General features: G+C 37.8%; 1 protein-coding gene across 5 annotated transcripts in view; it reads right to left on the reverse strand.

The window, feature by feature from the left end:
- The window catches only part of ACSL4 (acyl-CoA synthetase long chain family member 4), an 87,440-nt gene that overhangs the window by 34,561 nt on the left and 29,996 nt on the right, over window positions 1-22,883 (reverse strand). For 3 of the 5 annotated variants that reach the window (XM_019717909.2, XM_019717914.2, XM_019717913.2), the window contains exon 2: window positions 15,519-15,568. The exons of the other annotated variants lie outside the window; for them this stretch is intronic. The gene's annotated coding sequence lies outside the window, so the exon portion shown is untranslated. The remainder of the gene's footprint in view (window positions 1-15,518; window positions 15,569-22,883) is intronic. 5 annotated transcript variants of the gene reach the window in all.

Genomic DNA, 22,883 nt, shown 5'->3' on the forward strand with positions numbered 1-22,883 from the left:
CCTCAAAATTGGAGAATACAATCATAAAACCATTTCCTAAATGTCCCCTTTGTGCTCAAAATTGTACCAGTTGCCTGGGAGTATTAAGTCAGAAATAAGTGTAATTTCTGGCCCTTGCCCATTAAGAGTTAACACTTCTGAGGTAATCAGCACACAGCATAGACCCAGTGTTGTTCAAACCCTTTTGATGGGAGGAAGGCAGCTAAACCATTTCTTCAAATAAAAACCCATAGACTGCCCATATATAAAACTAAAGTGGAAATACTCTGGCTGAAGCAAAGAACAGGGGTGTCCAGATTCCCACCCTGGACTTCCTAGAACCGCACTCCCAAGGTGACCACTGAAGCATTTCCAATGAAAAGCCCTGCAGAAATATATAACTAAGTACTACGGTGTGCAGGACAAGCAATAAATGCAATAGGAGTCCAAACAAAGTGTAAAATGGCCAAGAGTAACAGAGAGAGGCTCTGTGGAGATTAGATTTAAAAGCTGGACCTCATTTTGAGGATCTGGAAATGAAGGAGAAAGAATGGAGGGCATTCCCTGAAGGAGAACCACATGAAGAAAGATACAGAGGTAGGAATGAAAGGACTTTGGGAGAGCAGACAGTGCCAATAACGACACTGGCCTGACTGGGGCATAGAGTACTCGTTGCCTAAATAGGCTACAGTAGTACAGGACCTGACAAACCAGGCAAAGCAGTTTTGATTTGATGAGGCAGAAAACAAGAGGCCGCTGCAGGTCAGAAGAACAGTGCTAGTTGGAAAGGAACTGCGGAAACAGCCTCAGGGATACTATCCTTCAGGGAGTGTGCCTTGAGCTGAGAAAGCTATTTTGGTGAGTGGAGGCGATTTCAACCATTAAAATGAAAATATTAGTTCACTTTGAGGAGATAAATTGAAGCTCATCCTTCTACAACTCTTGCAGAAATAAATAGGCAGACTATTGAGGCCCTGCACAGTTGTTTGTTTTTACACCTTACTATAAAATGGTAGCTTAATCCTGCCTCTGCTTTTGTTCATGTCCTTTGACTTTATGTGGTGAAATGAGCAAGAAACCACAAGTGAAAAGACCTATATTTCAATCCCAATCTCTGTCACTAATTGGCTGTGTAACCTTGAGCAAAACCATCTATCTGAGTTTAAGATCACACTAGATCAATAGCCCTTCACTTCTTAAGAGGTGACGAGCCCCTTTGAGAATCCAATGAAAACTATGAACCCAATTCCCCCAGAAAGACATGCAAAGCATTACATACAATTTCAGGGGATTCAGAAGTTGCCTGAAATGCTTCCATGCATCCCAAAGGGTGACACCAAGTGCGAACTATGCATTTCTGGCCTACATGGTTTCTCAGGGCCTTTGCAACTTCAAATTTTATGATTTACCCTATCTAGAAATTGCTTTCTCAGTCTAACAAGCCCGGTCATTTACTTCTTCAAGATAAGGTATGTCAAGTGTATATCACAGCGCCTGGTCCTCAATATGCAAGATCCCCTCTAACGATCCTCTTCTTCAACAGACATTTCACGACTACACAAATCCACAAATCTTTCCTTTCTCTAATTTCCTCCATCACTTGAAATGTCTACCACTCATTCTGATCCTTCATTATTCCATTATTTCCAAACATCTAAGCATATAAGCATAGAGCAGTCCAGTAGTTCTCAACCCTATCAAACCCAACTCCTCTTTCTTAACAAAATATTTTATAACACTCCTTTATAAACTTTAAAGGATAGTCACAGATTACCTACACACATTTTTTTTTTTTTAAATGAGTACCAAAAAGAAATTAATTCAAAATGAAATAATACTTATTTCAACATATAAATTCTCAGGGGCAATACTAGAAGGCAAACATCTTCAAATTGATAGAAGTCCCTAAGGGATGAGTACCACTTCACTCTCACTTGAGAAATTGTCAGACTTGGGGCTGAAGATATACAAATAAATGGAAGACAGCCTTTGAACGGCTTTACAATCTAGTTGGATTTAAACTGTATTATATGTTTTGTAGTCATTCACTTAATCTTGTTATACACACTTAATCTTTTACACGTTTGCCACAAACCTTGGAGGGAGGGAAATATCTTCTCCTCAATCCTCATAGGACAGAGACACATACGTGTGTGTGTGTGTGTGTGTGTGTGTGTGTGTGTGTGTATGCATACACACGTAGACAAGGCTTGAAGAACATTCGGGTGAGGAGAGATCAGCGAGATCATTGAGTCGAGGTTTTCAAATTTTCTGGTGGTGGTGAGGGTCATCCATTTGAATAAAAACTTATAGGGACATGAAAACCCAAGTATAGATTTTTTTTTAAAGGGGAGAGTTGCTTTGGTAGGGGAGGTTGTGACAGCCCCTGAAGGCACTCCTTGGAACCTCCAGTTGAACTGAGTATTTGAACCACTGGTATTGTCTGATCCCTTATCTCACAAAGGAGCAAATGAGGGACAGTACAAATTGTAACTGAGGTCCACCCCAAGTCTGGTGCTATTTCAAGCATACCAGACAGTCTCTGCCCATTTTTGCCTATCATCTTAAAATCCTTCCTTGTCAAAAGTTTTCTAGGGTTACACTCACGTCTGTTGATAAATTCATTGGGGGGAAAAAGACTTGAATACATACTATGTGTAAGTTTTGAGCACTTACTATAAAGATGAATAGAGCATGCCCTGAATTCTTTATATGCATGCGTGCATGTATATGTGTATTCATATATATATGGAAGGGACATCAGTTCACAAATACATAACATATAGTATGATAAATCCCATAAGAGAAGCAAAAATAAAATGCTAAAGGTACTTTATTCAAAAGAGGGCGGGGGGAACTGCATTCAGTTTGGGGTAAAAGAAAAAGAGAGAGGAAATAGAACCATCCAGAAAAGTTTCAAAAAAACAAACCATTTGATTTGGATGTGAAGGATGCAAATGTTTGCAAAAGGAGAGGGTGAAGACTGGGAAATGAGGACAGTCCTATCAGAGAGACAAGTGGATGAGCAAACGGATGTGTGCAGAACAGTGCAGGATGGAACTGAACCACAGCAAGCAGTACAGCAGACATTAATGCTCTCTGTGTAAAGTGCTGCTCCACTTTTGTGATCCAAGTCAAGGGGAAAACAGAATTATTTCAGAGGTAACTTTACTAGATTGTAGCTATGCTCTAAGGGACACATGCATATGATGATTTGGTGACTCAAGATTAAATACCCTTGGGGCCGGCCTGGTGGCTCAGGCGGTTGGAGCTCCGTGCTCCTAACTCCGAAGGCTGCCGGTTAAATTCCCACATGGGCCAGTGGGCTCTCAACCACAAGGTTGCTGGTTCGACTCCTCGAGTCCCGCAAGGGATGATGGGCTCTGACCCTGCAACTAAGATTGAACACAGCACCTCGAACTGAGCTGCCTCCCAGATGGCTCAGTTGGTTGGAGCGCAGGCTCTCAACCACAAGGTTGCTGGTTCGACTCCCGCAAGGGATGGTGGGCTGCGCCCCCTGCAAGTAGAAAACGGCAACTGGACCTGGAGCTGAGCTGCGCCCTCCACAACTAAGACTGAAAGGACAACTTGAAGCTGAACAGCACCCTCCACAACTAAGATTGAAAGGACAACAACTTGACTTGGAAAAAAGTCCTGGAAGTATACACTGTTCCCCAGTAAAGTCCTGTTCCCCTTCCCCAATAAAATCTTAAATAAATAAAAAAGATTAAATACCCTGCTATTGCATTATGGGAAAATGAATTGGTCTCTAAAGAAGAGAATGTCTGATATCCTGGGTGATAAGTGGGTGAAACTGAGTTAGGAGACATGGGTTCTAACTTCAGTATCTGCTATGAAGTGTGACCTTGAACAGGTTACATGGCCTCAAACTGAAAAGCTCTGTGTCAGTGGCATCACGTGAGAAACAGGAATATTGCTTGTGGTAGCATGGTATTGTTGGGAGAGAATCCTTCATCTTATCCAGCTTAAATTCCATGGACAATAATAATAATCAGTTTCTGCAATACATGCTCAGCTCTCTCGCCTCTCTCTCACTTTGTTGTAATTCTCGGCTAAACCACGACCTGGTTAAATCCAATTCACTCAATCTGCATTTGTACGCACATACCTAAATTTGGCTGGGGAAAAACCTGACTATGCTGAATTGTCCCCTGAAATCTGTGATCGCTCCCTCCAGGAGGCCATACTGCATTGCACTAGTCCATGCACTGGCCATACTTTCTTCTCTCTCCCAGACCAACACTCCAGTAGTAAGCTGCTGACATCGCTTACTATTTTGCTGATAAAACTGAAAAAGTCTGAAGAGAACTTCCACACATTCCCACTGCTGTGTCTACCCTTCTACTGGCATCTATGGTCACATGCTTTTTTCACTCCTGTGACAATGACTGAACTGGTAATGCTCCCAGCTAAGGGCAACCCCATCACTAATGCACAGGGGTGCTTTGTCTCTACAGAAAGGACCTGGAGGTGCTGTTCTAGCAATTCCCCCCCTCTCTTGCCTCATTAATGTTTCCTGCTCTACTGAATTATTCCTATCAGCATTATAATGGGCTATGATTTCTTTCATTTTAAAAACCATTCCCTGAGAGCAGATAGAGGCAGAACTAGTAGGAAGAAGCAAGCCAATACGCCCTGCTAAGGAATTGCTGGTGAACCACTGAATTCTGTAATCAAGGGAGTAACATTATAAGATATGTTTTATGAAAATCAGTCTGAGAGCCAAAAATCAAACTCTCTCTCTCTCTCTCTCTCTCTCTCTAATATAACCACCACCATCCTCTTTCTTGTACATTCTTCTCTGGCTACAGCCCCATATCTTTTCCTCCTCTTTAGGACTCCTTAAAAGAATGGTCTGTGCTGTCTCCCACTTCTCTGCTCCTATTTTCTCTCGAACCCACGACACTCAGGCTTTTGCCCCCCACCATTCCCCCACATTGCTATGATTAAAGTCACCAATGACTTCCATGCTGTCAAAGATGCCACCAAGGTCACTTAAAGCTCAGTCCCCATCTCCCCGGCCCACCAGCATCCTTTAACACAGTTGACCCCTCTTTTCCTGCTTGAAACTTCTTCACTTGGCTTCCAAGAGATCACGTTCTTCCGGTTTCCTTCCCTCTTTCCTGGCCATTCCTTCTCAGTCTCTTTTGCTGCTTCTTCCTCATCTCCCTGACCTCTAAAGGCTACAGTGCTCAGTCCCTGAGCCTCTCCTCTTCTTTATCTACACTCACTCCCAGTGATCTCATTTAGTCTCACAGCTTTATATATTTTTGGCACCTCATACAAAGGGTGCCAAAAATATATACACGTTTTAAGAAAGGAAAACTATTAAAATTGTAATACTCAATATATACCGATAACAAAAGATGAATACAAGTCACGTTTGACTTCTGCAATTACAAGAGGTGCTTAAAGTGGTTACCATCAGTGTCCAGACACTTCTGAATATGGTGAACTACAATGTATGCTTGAGCAACATTGACCAAAGTGTCCACTTCTATACATTTTTTTGGCACCCCTGGTATATGCTGATGACTTCCAAATTTCTCTCCATAGCCTGGTCTCCCTTAAACACCAGATTTGCATATGCAACTGTTTCCTCAACAGATCCATTTAGATACCGCATCAGTTAAGTACCTCAAACTTAATATGTTCACAACTGAGCCACTGATCATCCTGCACAAACCTTTTTCACTCAGTTGTGCCCATCTCTGTAAATTACAGTTGCTTTTGACCAAAAACCTCAGATTGACCTTCACTCTGCTTTCTCACAAATTCCACACCCAACTCATTAGCAAATCCTACTCGCTCTACTTACAAAACAGATATCAAACTCGACTACTCCTCACCACCTCCACTGCTACCATCCTGGTTCAGCCCATTATCATGTTACCTGAATAAATGCAATAGTCAGTCTGATCTCCCTGCTTCCACTTTTATAGTAAATTCTAAACTCGGCAGCCAGAGTGCTCCAGTTAAAATGTAAGTTAGACTATGTCATCCACCTGCTCAAAACCTTTCCAAGAATCCTCACATGACTCATTCAAGAAGAAAAGCTAGTGCTTACCATGAACTAGGAGGCTACAGAACTCACACCTAGCTTTAAGTATCTGACTTCAACTCCTAGTATACTCTCCTCTGGCTCATTCTACTACCCTCCCACTTGTCCCTAGCTGTTTCTGGGACACATCAAGCATAACCCTGCCTCTGGACCTTTGTACATGCTATTCTCTCTGCCTGGAATGTTCTTCCAAGATACCTGCATAGCTTAATCTTTCCCTTCTTTTTTGACTTAACTCAAATATCACCTCCGCAGTGAGGCCTTCTCCAGCCACTCTCACTAAAATTGCACCCCAACATTTCCAATCCCTTTCTCACTTTATTTTTCTCCTTAGCACTCATCACTAATGCATCATATGCTGTATTTTTCATGTTTATTAGCAATGTCCCCATTAGAACATAAGCTCCCTGGGGCAGAGTTTATTGTTTGCTGCTGAATCCTCAGTGACTACAACAGTACCTCCATGTGTTAACTGTTCAATAAATTTGACTGAAATAAGAATGTATGTGGAATTACTCTGAAACTATGAAGAAAAAATATATGCAAGTGCAACAGCCTGAAGGCAACCAACCTGAGTCATCTTTCAAAAAAATCACTGTTCATGCTGACATTCCAGGAAATGCTATACTCTTACAATCCCCGGTACTTAAAATAAATTTGAACATGTTTTTAGTTGCGTTAATAGTTAATAAAAAACAGAAAACTGGATAAACTGCGTGTTGCACAGACGGTAATAATTTGTGTTATAAAAGCATGAGGGTTATACAGTTTGTACTATGTGCTTTTTTATGGATGACTTTCACAAAGGCATGCTGTCCTTCCGTGTATGAAGAGTGACACTGCTGTCCCACTATTAGTAGGGCGTGAACTCTGAGTTTTGTTTCCCTGAAACGAAGTAATGCATTCGTTTCTATATGAGCCAGAAAAGGGCAGGACATCATCTTCAATGATGGGCTAATTAATCGTCCTACTGCTGTTTACCATTCCCTACGGAAACCATATTAATAACCACTTATTGGGCATTTACCATGGGCTAGGCACTGTGCTCAGTCTTTAGACACATTATCTCATTCAATCCTTCTGGAACCCATTTAAGTTAGCACCCTCATGTTACTCTGATGCAACAGTCTCAGCTAGGATAAATAATTTGTCCAAGATAACATACTAAGTAGGGATTTTTGACCCAGGGCTACCTGATTTTGACCCAGGGCTACCTGATTTTAAAGTCCATACTTTCAGAGACAGTGGTACCTCGGTTTTCTAATGTAATCCGTTCTGGAAGACCATTTGAGTTCTGAAACGTTTGAAAACAGCTGACAACTAGGCCTCAGGATCTTGCACTCAGAGGAAGCTGCGAGACATGTTCGACTTCCAAGGCGTGTTTGAAAACCAAAGCATTTACTTCCAGGTTTACAGTGTTCGTAAACTGAAATGTTCATCAACAGAGACGTTCAAAAACCAAGGTACTACTATATACTGTCTGTGACCCTGGTCATACTGGTACAATCTAAAGAGGTGAAATTGGCAAATTTTGCGTATTAAAGAAATCCTGGCAAAAATTTTGAGCACTGATTTTGTCCTACATCCTAAGGCATTTTTATAGGGGGAAAAAAGTCCCTTAGGTATCCAGTAAGTCCTCGAAAGTTTAGGGAAAAATCAGATGAAATTTTATTTTATATTTTGTTTTGAGGTTAAGTGTAATGTTAACTATTTCATTCCAGTTACTTCAAACATTCTGAGATAGGTTAAAAACAAAAAGCATTAGTAATAAATTAAGCTCTAGTATACAAAGTAAACAAATACTATATATACTGATTAAAGACTGAATTTAAAAGGAAAAATCATCACCCCCAGAAGCAAGTGACACAACAACAATTTAAGAATGAAAGAGAAAAACTAATTGAAGTTATATAATGCCAAGACAATTTTTCAAAAGTTTTAGAAAATGGACTAAACCAAGCAAGGATCCATGCATCTGCCAGGGTGAAACATGCAGTAAGGACAAATTGAATTCATCTGTCCTTGACAGAAGACCTTATTAAAATGTAAAAATTTGAAAAGCAATGATTAGCTGTGTCAGTGCTACTTTAAGAAATCACATTTTCAAGTCACACATCATGTAAGGGTAATTTAAATACCAAATAAAGAGAAAATTTGCTTTCTGAAAAGGATTAGCTGTTATCTACTAAATATTAAATCAGAAAACGACTATAAAAGTTCCAAGAGGTTAAATAGATAACCATACCTGTTGTACTTTAAAAGATCATGTTTCTACACGAATGTTGCACCATCAAGACTTTTGTAAAGGGGAGGGGTGCTTTTTAAAAAATCCTATTTTTTTTCACACATTAAAAAATTCCAAATGATTTTAAAACACAGGAGAAAGCTCAAACATGATGTTTAAAAAAAGAATGCTTGCGTTTAGTTAATGAAATCAAACTTTCCAGGAGCTATATTACAACATAATTAACTTTATGCTAATATTAAAATTTAAAAACGTCATATTTTAACAAAATAAAAGGCATTAAGAGTAGCTAGCAGGATTTTTTGCTATCAGACTACAAGACTGAATAATCATGTGAAATATACATCAGTCTGCCCCTTGTCAGTCTCATCTAACTCAAATTGGTAGACCAATCTAATCAATATGAAATAGCTTATACAATCAAACGTTAAACCTGGTATACAGCAATTATGATACATACATTTGAAAACTGAAAAAAGGCAAAACAAAAACCTAGGGTGAATATACAGATACCCTATACCGACACAATGCACCTGTGCCTGGCTATTTTGACTAGAAGTGTCTCACAAAGATAACTAATCTTTGGGTGTGTCTCTAACAAGATTAATCAAACCTGTTTACTTCACCACCTGGAGAGGTATTAACTCCTGAAGTCGCCATCTTGCCAGTCTCCTCCCAGCTTTTCCCAGTAAAAAAAGCATCTCAGCTGCCATGTTGAAGATGTTCTTTCATGCTCTATAGCACAAGTTCCCTCCCATAACGCCTTACGACCATTCCCAGCATGCATCAGATGTTTTTTCTAGGTCACAGAATGGTATAATTGGGATCCTATCTATATGTGTTGAAATGAGAAGATCTAGGAGACAATGTTGCTGCCTACACACTTCACATGCATTATGTACATCCATTTCCTCATTTTCACAACATACTTGATTTTTGTTTTTTTAACACTTTATTTTGGCATTCAATATTATTATATATTAATTTCAGGTGTATAGCATAGTGGTTGGACATTTATATAATTTAAGAAGTGATCCTACTGACTAGTCTAGTACCCACCCGGCACTATACATAGTTATTACCATATCATTGACTATATTCCCTATGCTTTACTTTACATCCCCATGACAACTGTGTAACAACCAATTTGCACTTGTTAATTCCTCCCCCTTTCTCACTCACCCCCAACCCCACTCCCATCTGATAACCATCAAAATGTTCTCTGTATCTATGGGTGTTTCTGTTTTGGTTTTGTTCTTTACATTCCACGTATAAGCAAAATCACATTGCACCTGTCTTTCTCTGTCTGACATACTCCACTAGGCACAATACCCTCCAGGTCCATCCATGTCTCTGGGGATGGCAAGAACCCATTCTCATGCATGGCTAAGCAATATTCCATTGTATATATGTACCATCTCCTCTTTATCCATTCATCCACTGACAAACACCCAGGTGGCCTCCACATCTTGGCCGTTGTAAACAATGCTGCAATGAACATATGGATGCACGTCTTCTTGAAATAGTGTTTTGGGATTCTTCGGATAAATAACCATAAGTGGGGTTACTGGGTCCTTCTGTCTCTTGCTATAGCCTTTGTTTTAAAGTCTATTCTGTCTGGTATAAGTATCACTACCTCAGCTATTTTTTTGTTTCCATTTTCATGAAATACCTTTTTCCAACCCTTTACTTTCAGTCTGTGTGTGCCTTTTGATCTGAAGTGAGTCTCTTGTAGACAGCATATGTAAGGGTCTTGTTTTCTTATCCATTCAGCCACCCTGTATTTTTGATCAGAGCATTTAATCCATTTACACTTAAAGTAATTGCTGATCGATACATAGTGATTGCCATCTCATTGTTCATATTTTTTATCTTCTTTGTTTTCTTCTTCCTCTTAAAGAAGTCCCTCTAACATTTCTTGTAATACTGGTTTGGTGGTGATGAACTCCTTTAGCTTTTTGTCTGGGAAGCTCGTTATCTGTCCTTCGATTCTAAATGACAGCTTTGCTGGGTAGAATAATCATGGTTGTAGGTCCTTGCTGTTCATCACTTTGAATATTTCCTGCCAATCCCTTCTGCCTGCAAAGTTTTTGTTTGTTTGTTTGTTTGTTTTGTTTTGTTTTGTCTTGACAGTCTTATGGGAGCTCCCTTGTAGGTAACTACTTTTCTCTTGCTGCTTTTAAGATTCTCTATCTTTAACCTTTGGCATTTTAATTATGAAGTGTCTCGGTGTGGGCCTCTTTGGGTTCATCTTGTTTGGGTCTCTCTTTGCTTTCTGGGCTTGTATATCTATTTCCTTTGCCAGGTTAAGGAAGTTTTCTCTCATTATTTCTTCAAATAGGTTTTCAATTCCTTGCTCTCTCTTCTCCTTCCAGTACCCCTATGATGCGAATGTTGGTACACTTGATGTTGTCCCACAGGCCCCTTAAACTCTCCTCATTTTTTTGTATTCTTTATTCTTTTTGCTGTTATGACTGGGTGTTTTCTGCTACCTTATCTTCTAAGTTGCTAATTTGATCCTCTGCTTCATCTAATCTACTGTTGAGTCCCTGTATTCTTCATTTCCGTTATTATATTCTTTATTTCTGGCTGGTTCTTTTTTATGTTTTCTAGCTCCATTTTTATGTTTCCTACCTCTTTACTGAAGTTCTCCCTGAGATCACTGACCCTCTTTATAGCCAGTGTTTGGAACTCTGTGTCTGATAGATCGCTTGTCTCCATTTTGTTTATTTCTTTTTCTGGAGCTTTGTTCTGTTCTTTTATTTGGGACATGTTTCTTTGTCTCCCCACTTTGGCTGCCTCCCTGTGTTTGTTTCTATGTATTAGGTAGGGCTGCCATGTCTCCCGGTCTTAGTAGAGTGGCCTTAGGTAGTAGGTGTCTTGTGGGATCCAGTGGTGTAGTCTCCCTGGTCACCTGAGCCAGGTGCTCTAGCTGTGTCCCTTGCGTGAGTCGTGTGTGCCCTCCTGTTGTAGTTGAGCCTTGGTTGCTGTTAGCATGTCAGTAGAAGGGATTGACCCTCCCATATTTGATTTTTAAACACGTAACTTTCTAAAGCCAGGAGTTAGTTGTATATGATTTAATCCAAAGATGACATTTCAGGAATTTTAAGGATTAAATCATGCTAGAAGTGGCACCTACTGACAAAGCATGATGTTACAATCCAACTTTATTAGACATCATGAAAAAGAGAGAAAATTAAGTTTTTGGAGTTATGTGTTTGGAGATAAAAATAAAGGGTTCAGTGCTATAAAAGGAGAGCAGACAGCACAATGGCAATTTCAATGTTCTACAGCTGCTGCTAAAGAGTAACTGTTATGTGTCCATACAGACAAAATCTTGCTGCTAAATTAAGATGACCCAGTGCACCATGGTGTAGATTTTAATTTTGTCTGTAAAGTCTTCAATTTCCTGGGTATTTTTTTTCTCTATGGGAACACAGCGATGATTTTAACATAAGTTTATAAAAAAGAACTGGCTTACCGAAATCTTAAAATTAACTTATAGTTACAATAAATGTGTTTTGTTCAAGTGAGGAATATACAGTAGTTCCCCTTATCCGTGGTTTTGCTTCTAAAGTTTCAGTTACCCACAGTCAACCATGGTCTGAAAATATTCAATGGAAAGGTACAGAAATAAACAGTTCATAAATTTTTAAATTGTGTGCCATTCTGAGTAACGTGATGAAATCATACACCTTCTTGCTACTTTCTGCCCAGGATATGAATCTTCCCTTTGTCCAGCATCTCCACACTGTAAATGCTACCTGACCATTAGTCACTGAGTGGCTGCCTCGGTTATCAGATTTACTGTCACCGTGCTTGTGTTCGAGCAACACTTATTTTGTTACAATTGTCCTATTTTATTATTAGCTATTGTTAATCTTTTGCTGTGCCTAATTTATAAATTAAACTTTATCATGAGTATGTGTAGGAAAAAAACATAATGTATGTATAGGGTTTGGTACTATCTGCAGTTTCAGGCATTCATTGGAGGTTTTGGAACATATCCCCTGCATATAAGGTGGGACTATTGTACAGGCTATATCTATCTCCTGTCATCTTACCTATTTATTATAATCAAGTAACACAACTGTGGGCTGCAAACCATGTTTAACAGGTTGAAAAAAAAAAATCTGTCACTAGCAGTAATACTTCCCACCGGAATATATTTGTGCTACGGGGAGAATTTTAGCAACTGTAACTTTTTGCCACATGACCTACCCTCTAAGTTTGCTAGAGGAAATCCAATTTAACAGGTTAGTTCTTGCTAATGTTGTTTCCCAGTCCTTCTTAAAACTATGCAACAATGTTGTCTTAAACCATTTCTTACAAAATGGCCTAATAAGTCAGCACAACAAATAAGTCAGCTACCTGGCCACCATAATGTGAAACTGTGTCATAGTTTTTTGGGGGAAAACCTCACTCTGCTCTTCAGTATCAATACACCTTATAAGTGAGACTAATAAAAGAACTCAGAGACTGATAAATCTACTGAAAATGGAAATCTTATGGTCATTCAATTAACACTCAAATATTTGTGCTCGTAAAGAAGGGCACAGATATTCCAAAGACAGGAGATAATTCAAAATGTATTTTTATTTTTAACACTTCATTATGGGTGTGTCTGATGTTTCAGAAATGAAAGAATTCTTAACTAAAGAAGGAAGGCACATGGAACCAAACACCAGAAGCCATGGAAAAGTACTCCAAGAGTTAATGTCTCCATGTTAGGGATGGGGAGGAAACTTTCCATTCTCTTCTCTCTTCACGTTCAATTGTTTACCTGGCCCAGGTGTGCTTCAGTAAGATGAGTGAGGCAAGGGAGATAAGGGAATCAGGTATTTCTGTTTTGAAGTGTATTTTTGGTTAGCAAAGGCAAAAATATGCTAATGGAGTATCTAAAGTGTCGCAGACACTCCAAAATGGCTGTAAACTCATGAACACAATTAGCTAGATGTTCTTGCTAATGCTTCTGGCAACTCCTACTTCTTCACCTTGGTAGTTATTTCTCTTACACATCTAGATGGGCTGCAGGCCAACTGTTATAAATGTTTATCTATCTGTATAAGTGTGTGTGTGACAGGGGAGAGAGAATATGATTAAGCAGACTCTCTGGGTAAACAAGTTTAGAAGCCTGACAAAGAAAGAGAGAGTAGGGGGAGGGGGGGAGGGAGGGAGGGAGGGAGGGAGGGAGGGAGGGAGGGAGGGAGGGAGGGAGGGAGGGAGAGGGAGGGAGTGCACATGATGAAGCAGACTCTGTGGGTAAATAAGTTAGAAGCCTGAATACTACTGCCCTCATAATGACACTATTGTCTATTTCCCAAAGGACTCACTAACCTTATTGATATTGTCAATCATGGGGTAGCATGTTGCCTAAGTAGCTGAATTTAGAGATACCTAATTCTGGCCTGCTGATAAAAATCTTTGGACATATTTAAGGTTTTTCTAATGCAGGTTAATCCGTAGACTTGAGCGCTCAGTGACACAAGAATATTAAGTCTCTCAAATTTCTTCATACTTGCATTTCAAAAATAGTTACTAGCACATACAAACTACTAGAGCTTCTGCTTCAAGTGCATAACCTATTATAATGAAAGCAATTCTCAGAAGACCAGAAATACGAGAGAGGCAGCATCATATGCAGGGCTTTCGTCCTGGTTCAGCAAGCTTGCTGAGCTATAAGACCTGAAACAAATTAAGTAACTCCTAGTCTGTTTCCTCATCTGTAAAATGAGAAAATTGGATTTAGATTTTAAGATATCACAGTCAAGCAAAACTTTTATAAAGAAAGGATGGTGAGGGGAATAACAGCTGTCAATTTTTTTGCCTGGCATGGACATTAAAAAAAACAAAAAAACAAAAAAAACTACCATTATTTCATAAGATACAGAACATGTTTAACTCCCCCAAATTAGAAGGATCTCTCTTAAAATAAGAAGTAATCCTTTAAATGGAAAAAGCTTAGCTTTAAAAAACTCATGGCCTGTTGTCCTTATTTTCCTCACTTCAACATGAACTGATAAAAACTATTCACTGCCAGCACTAGTCTAAAAATCAGTGTTTGGGGGGCAGTGGGATAACTCAGTTGGTTAGAGCACTAGCTCTGAACAACAGGGTTGCCAGTTCGATTCCCACATTGGCCAGTGAGCTGTGCCCTTCACTACTAGATTGAAGACAATGAGCTGCCACTGAGCTGCTCGAGGGGCAGCCAGATGGCTCAGCAACAAGGTTGCCAGTTCCATTCCCACATCGGATGGTGGGCTGTGCCCCCTGCAACTAAAGATTGAAAACGGCAACTGGACTTGGAGCTGAGCTGCGCCCTCCACAACTAAACTGAAGGACAAAGACTTGGAGCTGATGGGCCCTGGAGAAACACACTGTTCCCCAATATTCCCCAATAAAAAAAAATTAAGAAACAAAATAATACTGTTACTAAAATAACATTAAAAAATCAGTGTTTGGGAACTACTAGACTAGGTAATTTTCAAAATTCAAAGTTCAAACACTACAATGCTAATTTTAGGTGCTGTGTCATATTTCTTTTATTCTATATGATTGTCTGTTAGGTTGGTGCAAAAGTAATTGTGATTTAAAAGATTTAAAAAAAAAAAATTGCAAAAACCGCAATTACTTTTGCACCAACCTAATACAATAGGTGCCTCAGTGAAACATAATGCAAACACTTAAATTTTGGAAGATCAGAAATATATTTCAATCGATTTGAGAAATACTAACTAGAATAAGCTTCAATTTATTGAGGAAAGTATACACTACTACAGATTTGACTTCAATAATAATGAACCATTCACTGGACACTTACTTATATTAAGCCCATTTCACAGATCAGGTAATTGAGGCAAAGGGAAGCTAAATAGCTTGCCAAAGACACACACAACCTGTAAGACTCAAAAGATTGGAACTCCAATATGTGACTTCATTTTTTGGTATTACTCAAAGAAAAAAGATTTTATTTAGATTTTAACTATCACTTCCTCTTTTATAAATGACTGACAGATGGTTTAAATTATAGGAGTCACACAGGGTGAAAAATTTACCAATTACTTTTCCAAATACTGTCTTTTTAACACAAACAAATATTGAGAAGCTTTTTCTACTATAAAAAAAGTAAAGATGCCTGTTAGTATGGCCAGTTAATTTTCTCCAAAAGCTGATAAAATTAAAGTTTATAATTTTTTAAGGACAAATACTTACAGATTTCCTCTTCTACTCTTAAGAACACGTGTATCTTTTGTGATTTCAATCTGTAATAAGAGACATTTATGGGTACAGTGACATGAGAAAAGAGCCCCTTTAAAACACACACACACACACACACACACACAGAAAAACCCTCAAGTTATTTCACATTACCTGTGCACCTTAGTTCATGATGAGCCAAGTACCAAAGGAAAAACCAGAAATGACTAGAGATGAGCGTCTAACTAGAAGTAGTGATATTAGGATCTCAGAAAAGTAATTGAGTCTGACTCTCAAAAGCAGTAGTCCAAACTCTATGGTAAAATGGCAATATTAAAAAATAGGCAGAGGAACTAATAGATATTTTTCCATAAAGGACATACAAATGGCATCAGGCACATGAAAAGGTGCTCAACATCACTAATCAAAATGGCAGTGAGATACCACCTCACACCAGTAAGAAAGGCTATCATCAAGATAAATAATAACAAGTGTTGGCCAAGATGTGGAGAAAAGGGAACTCTTGTGCACTGTTGGTGGGAATGTAAATTGGTGCAGCCACTATGGAAGGCAGTGTGGAGGTTCCTCATATGACCCATTCATATGATCCATCAATCTCTCTTCCGGGTATCTACCCAAAATTTTTGAAAACATTTATTCATAAACATATATGTGCCCCTACGTTCATTGCAGCATTATTCATAGTGGCCAACAAATGGAAACAACCAAAGTGCCCTTCGATAGATGAATGGATAAAGAAGATGTGGTATATATACACAGTGGAATACTACTCTGCCGTAAGAAAAGATGAAATACCATTTACAACAACATGGATGGACGTTGAGGGAATTATGCTTAATGAGATAAGCCAGAGAAAGACAAATACTGTATATCACTTATACGTGGAATTTAAAAAGGGTGAAGGCATAAAAACAGAGTAGAATGGTGGTGACCAGGGGCTGAGGGATACGGGAAATGGGGAGATACTGTTAAAGGGTACAAATTTGCAACCAGAAGATGAGTGGAGATCTAAAATACTGCTAGTGATTATAGTCAACAAAACTGTGTTACATACAGCATGTCAAAACTGCTAAGAGACTAGATCTTAAATATCCTCACCACTGATAAGAAATGATAGTTATCTGACATGATAGAGTGTTAGCTAAAGCTAGGTGGTAATCATATTAAAATATATAAATGTATTAAATCAATATGGTGTGTACTTTACACTTATACAATGTTATATGTCAACTATATCTCAATGAAATTTTTTTAATGCAAGAAGCAGGAGTCATGTTCTTAATAGTTTTATTTGTACCTCTTATTCCCCAGTCAGGTTAGGAGCCACACTCAGAGACAGAGACAAATCTGACAACATGAAACTAGTCAGTCAATCTATACAGATATTCCCACCCCCAAAATGCCTGCAGGCACCTAGCTATTTTCCCATCAAAATGAAAAATGATACAATTTCATTTAAACAATGCAAGGCTCTTTCCAAATTCAAATACAGCACTGGTTTAGGTAGCAACCTAGAGATATTTTCATCCTCCCTCAAGGAATATACAGATCGGTTTTGTGAAGGTTTAGAGGTCATTTTACAGTTGAGGATTAACATATTTTGGACAATGCAAGAGAAAACAACTTACTATATGAATACACAGAACAGTAAAATAAGGCCCTTTAGTGATTTGATATTGCTTATTTACATTTCAACACCACTGGGGTGCCCTGGGTATGATATTATGTTTCTGAAGAACTGTGCTTTTATTTCTATTCAAGAGTACTCAGTACTACTTGCATATTATGAGAATAACCCTTGACTTTTTTTAATCTAGACACCCTAATGGAAGCCATAAAACAAACATCCATGTAACTAATCACTGCACTAACTAGCTGGTATTAACTAAGACAGTTAATTTTCTACTTTGGTACCATTAGAAGGATGAAGCAAAGAATGATTTATACACAGGCCTGTTACTAAGTAACAGAGTATGCCTTTTGTCTTTGTTTAACAGAACTACTTTTCAACTTCAAGTTAATATCCACAACCTACTTTTGGGGAGGAGGTGCTGGTTCACAAATTGACTGATACATCTGAGAACACAAATGGCTAAAACTTCTTATGAACAGAAAGCATGCTCTATAACATTTTTTTTTATTTTTCTCCCAGAGGACTAACATTTGATATTAACACAAAGGGGGAAACTGCATATACATTCATGTGCCACATAAAGACATTTCAGTCAACAATGGACAGCTACACGACAGTAGTCCCATCAGATTATAATGAAGCTGAAACATTCCTATCACCTAGTGACACATGACATCATAGGTTGCAATGCATTACTCACTTATTTGTGGTGATGCTGGTGTAAACAAACCTAGTGGGCTGCCAGGTGTATAAAAGTATAGCACATACGATTATGTACAGTACACAATACTTGATAATAATTGACTATGTTACTGGTTTATGTATTTACTATGCTATACTTCTAATCATTATTTTAGAGTGTACTCTTTGTACTTACATTAAAAAGTCTGCTATAAAACAGTATGCTGTTACGCCAGCAGCAGCCTCATACATCTCATGTTTATGCATCCCTTGATTGCGTAATTTTCTCTTGTGCTTTATTTAATTGTGTTATTTTGTACAGTAACATGCTGTACAGGCTTATAGCTTTGGAGCAATAGTCTATGCCATATAGCCTAGGTGTGTAGTAGGCTATATACAGCATCTAGGTTTGTGAAGTGCACTCTATGATGTTCGCACAATGACGAAATTGCCTAACTACAGAACATATATCCCTGTCGTTAAGGGGTGCATGACTGTACATATTAAAATAAAGTCCAAAGAGATCACAAAGAGAACGTTGGGGAAAAAACTTAATATTTCTATATACAAAAATGTATATATTTTCCCCACAGATTAATTCAGGTAACTGGTAAATGACAAAAACCAACTTCTATAAAATCATTTAAATTCCTACAGGTGATGGGGTGGGGGAGGATACAAAACTATCCACAAGTTTGCTTAATTTGGAAAATAATTTCATCAGTAAATATTTGCAAAGGATAGTTAACACTTAGTGACTGGTACTGTGGAGAGAGAAACTGGAGAGATTAATCAAAAGTGTCAGAATTCTCTCAGCTGGATAAGTGCTCCAGCTTCAACTTTCTACTCATTTCCAGTCTCATTTCAGTCAGTTGGGAAGGATGAAGCAATTCAGAGGTCCTTTAATACAAAAGACAGACACAATTTTTCTTAGTGCCTATATCCTTAACAGACATTTCTCTCATCAGAAAGAAAGAAAGACAGAGAGAAAGGAAGCGAGCGTTGGCTGCCCAGTAGATAAAAGGGAACCAAAACATGTTTTCTAACCTAGCCTAATTAAGTTTTTCTGCACAACAGAAAAACTGATGCTGCACCTGCCTCTCTCCTAGCTTCCCCCCTACAAAATAGCACCCTCCTCTTAAAAGCATTCTATTCAAATAAACTGAAGAAATAATTTTATACAAAATAACTAAGCAGATTATCAACATGCAGGCTCTATTTACAGTTAACAGGGAAGAGGGATGATCTCGCTAAAATTGTAATGCAAATTTTAGTCATAGTTTTCACTTTCACATATAGGTAAGTTTTATAAGTTAAGCAAGTTGGAAACCTTAGCATAGCAAATTTTTAACAGACTGAAGCATATACTATGTTTTGTTTCTTCTTAACAATCACTTTGTGGCATGAAGAGATAATACAGCATCTAGAGCAGGGGTGTCCAAACTTTTCTCAACGTTTTTTACCAAGGGCCATATGCAGTAAAATACACAAACAGCCGGACCACTCCCTCGAGGTGAAGTACATATTGCCTCACCTGGTTTATTCAAGTAAACTAAGTATATTTTTGGAATTTGCTGTGGGCCAATTAACAACGAATTGCAGACCGCAGTTGGCCCGCGGGCCGCAGTTTGGACATCCCTGATCTAGAGTTTATCATCTCTCAATTAGGGAATGATGCGGCACTGAAAAAGCCTTGCTCACTGAATACGAGGGTACAAAACAGTGTCCATGCAGCTATCAGGAGAGTGATTAAGGGCAAAAGTGATAGAAATCCAAGGCAATGTTGTTCAACTCCAGACAACCCTCATATTTTGAGAGAAAGTTAAAAAGAAACCATTAATGTGCTTAGTTTTTGCACTCTCTGCAAATAAATTATAATTGGTTAAACAATATTTTGAAAACATTCTTCTAGAAGTCAATACTAAACTTGATAGCACCTGTTGGAAATGTTTCAAGCATGATAAATCTTCCACCTGTACTTAATGTCTCAAGATCCAATCTCAATGGATTTTAAAAAGAATGTTTCAGAAAAAGACTAGAAAATATTAACAATGGCCTAAGCACTTAGTGCTCAAATTCAAAAGTAAATTCTGGCAAGTCCCTTACAAACAATTCCCTAAACAATAGTCTTTTATAGGTCTTGTTTTAGATAAAGATATATGTCACATATGGCGAGTACTAACTAATGAATGAAAACTGCTATACTAGAATATAGTTCAAAGGTTAGAAATGTTGAAATCAAGAAATAACACAAGTACAAAAGAGTAAGTGTCACTCCAATATACAGACATATGTTTGAGTGGGTACATAATCATAGAATCAGGAAGATATGCAACAAATATTAATGCTAGTTATTGCTGTGTGATAGAATTATAGATTAATTTTATATTACTGTATTCTTTGTGCTAATTTAGTATCTTCCGCAATTTCCATAAGTAAAAATTGTTTACTTAAAAATTGATTTTAAAATATCACAAAGGAACAAGAAAATGACTCATTTAAAACAGGCAAACACAATTGTCATAAAAGCCAGTCAAAGTACCTACTAGAGGATACTACTCAGAATTTAAGCTAGAGCAGAATGTCTTCTTTTCCCCTTAAGAATATACATGAATATAAGTGGTCCAGAAGCCTTAAATGGTCATAACATTGTGGGCCACTTCATTTGTAAACATTAAACATATTAAAGAAATGTTATACTGACTCTGGGTGGTGAACACACAATGGGATTTATAGATGATGTAATACAGAATTGTACATCTGAAATCTATGTAATTTTACTAACAATTGTCACCCCAATAAATTAAAAAAAATAAGTTTAATAAAGAGATGCAAAGATGGAAAAAAAAGAAATGTTATAACCTAAGTAAAACCACCCAATATATGTTGTGTATAGTGTAAAGTGTATGGAGGTAATTCCAGACTGTCAGAAAAGAATGTTGCTTCATGCAAAAATTAGGTAACCTAAAACAAAAAGTGTTCTTAAAACATTCGTGAATCTCAACAAAGCTGTTTAAAAAATTCAAACATTACAAAATATAAAATACAAAGTGAGAGTATCTTTTTTTTATTCAACCCTCTAGAAATAAAAGCCTTTAAGAGTTTGATGAATACCCTTGGGGACTTTTTTTTTTAAGCGTATTCTAACACATAAACAATTTTTAAGCAAAAACTGAATGATACTATCTACACAGGTTTGCAACTTTCTTTTAAAAAATTGCTCTCTAACATGTCTTTCCATGCCACATCATAGATCGAAAACTTTAAACCAGAGGGTAAGGAGGGTGGGGGATGGGAGATGAGGGTAAGGGGGATCAAATATATGGTGATGGAAGGAGAACTGACTCTGGGTGGTGAACACACAATGGGATTTATAGATGATGTAATACAGAATTGTACACCTGAAATCTATGTAATTTTACTAACAATTGTCACCCCAATAAATTTTTAAAAAGTAACAGTGAGGGAAAAAAAAAGAAAACTTTTTAAAAAGTCTATGGTGTTCCATTCTATAACCATATCAAAATTAAGTCTAACCAATCCTCCCTACTGGTAGACACTTTGGATTTTTCTAATTTCTCATCATTAGAAATACAGCAATGAACATCCTTAGCAAAATATTTATGCCAGTGCTTCTCTAGGATACATTACTAGCAAAATTGCTAGGTTAAAAGGCTATGACCATTTTAGATTTTAGTCTATTAAAACTGCCTTCCAGGTCTAGAAGCAGAGACACCCTCGCAGCAATGATTATACCCAGCACTCAGATCCTGGGTTTCCAATTACCATTCTCCAATTAAAGGAACCAAGGCTCTTTGCAGAAATAGTTGATTCCAGAGCCAGGGCAGGAAAAATGCAAGTCGCCTGGTATATTCTGTTGCCAGAAGGTAAAGAAGTGCTTAAAAAAAAAAAGAGAGATGGGAACATGTCAAAAAGACTCAGGGCCAACCCAAAAGATCTCCCAATCATCAAAGCTGGAACAATTTGAGCAAAATAAATTATAGTATTTGATTATATCTCAAAGAATAAAATAAATATCCATAAGTCCATACCAGTACAGATATATGATTAATTGAATAAATAAATAAATGAGGTAGAAGGGACCAATCTTCCTTACAAAAGAATTCTATTAATAAACGTGGAATCAATAAAGGAAATAGAAATTGTCCATTAGAACACCACAGTAATATTTGCCGCAGGCAAAATCCATCAGTGGATGCTAACACTATTGAGTAAAAGTTTAAAGTTGAACTGGATACATGCATGGTCTCAAAGTTATCCCCTCCAAATGTGTATATAATATAGTATAAGTATTAGTATTATTAATTGCAAAGAGGAAAATTGTAACTTCACTGTAGTGAAACACACTTGACACCACCTTAGCCTGGTGATCAAGGTTACCATCGCCAGTATAATAGGGAACACTGACATCAGGACACACTGAGAATGACACAACTTTGTTTCTGTGGTATTCTTGCCCAAATTGCACAATCTCAATCTAACCATGAAAAAAATTAGATATACCCAAGTTAGGGACATTCTACAAAGTAACTGATCTGTACTCTTCAAAATCATCACGGTCATGAAAGGCAAAGGCTAAGGGTACTGTCACAGATGGGAGAAGACGGGATACATGAAAACTAAATGTAATGTGGGGTCCTGGATTGGATTCAGGAAGAGAAAAAAAATATGCTAGTAAAACACTGATGAAATTTAACTAAAGTCTGTAGTTTACAGTATGGTACCAATGTTAATATCTTAGTTTTGGTAATTGTACTATAACGTAATTTTGTAAGATGTTAACATTAGGGGTAGCTAGGTGAAGGGTAAATGGAAATGGTGTACTATTTTTGCAATTCTTTTGTAAAGGTCTAAAATTTGTTTCCACGGGTGGCTGGTTAGAGCACGGTGCTAATAGCACCAAGGTTGCCGGTTAGATCCCCACCTGGGCGACTGTGAGCTGCGCTTCCTTAAAAAATAAGTAAATAAATAAATAAATAAATAAATAAAAATTTAAAAAAATTTTTCAAAAAGAAAATTTTAAT

Source organism: Rhinolophus sinicus, chromosome X (assembly GCF_036562045.2).
Source record: "Rhinolophus sinicus isolate RSC01 chromosome X, ASM3656204v1, whole genome shotgun sequence".
Taxonomy (NCBI): domain Eukaryota; kingdom Metazoa; phylum Chordata; class Mammalia; order Chiroptera; family Rhinolophidae; genus Rhinolophus; species Rhinolophus sinicus.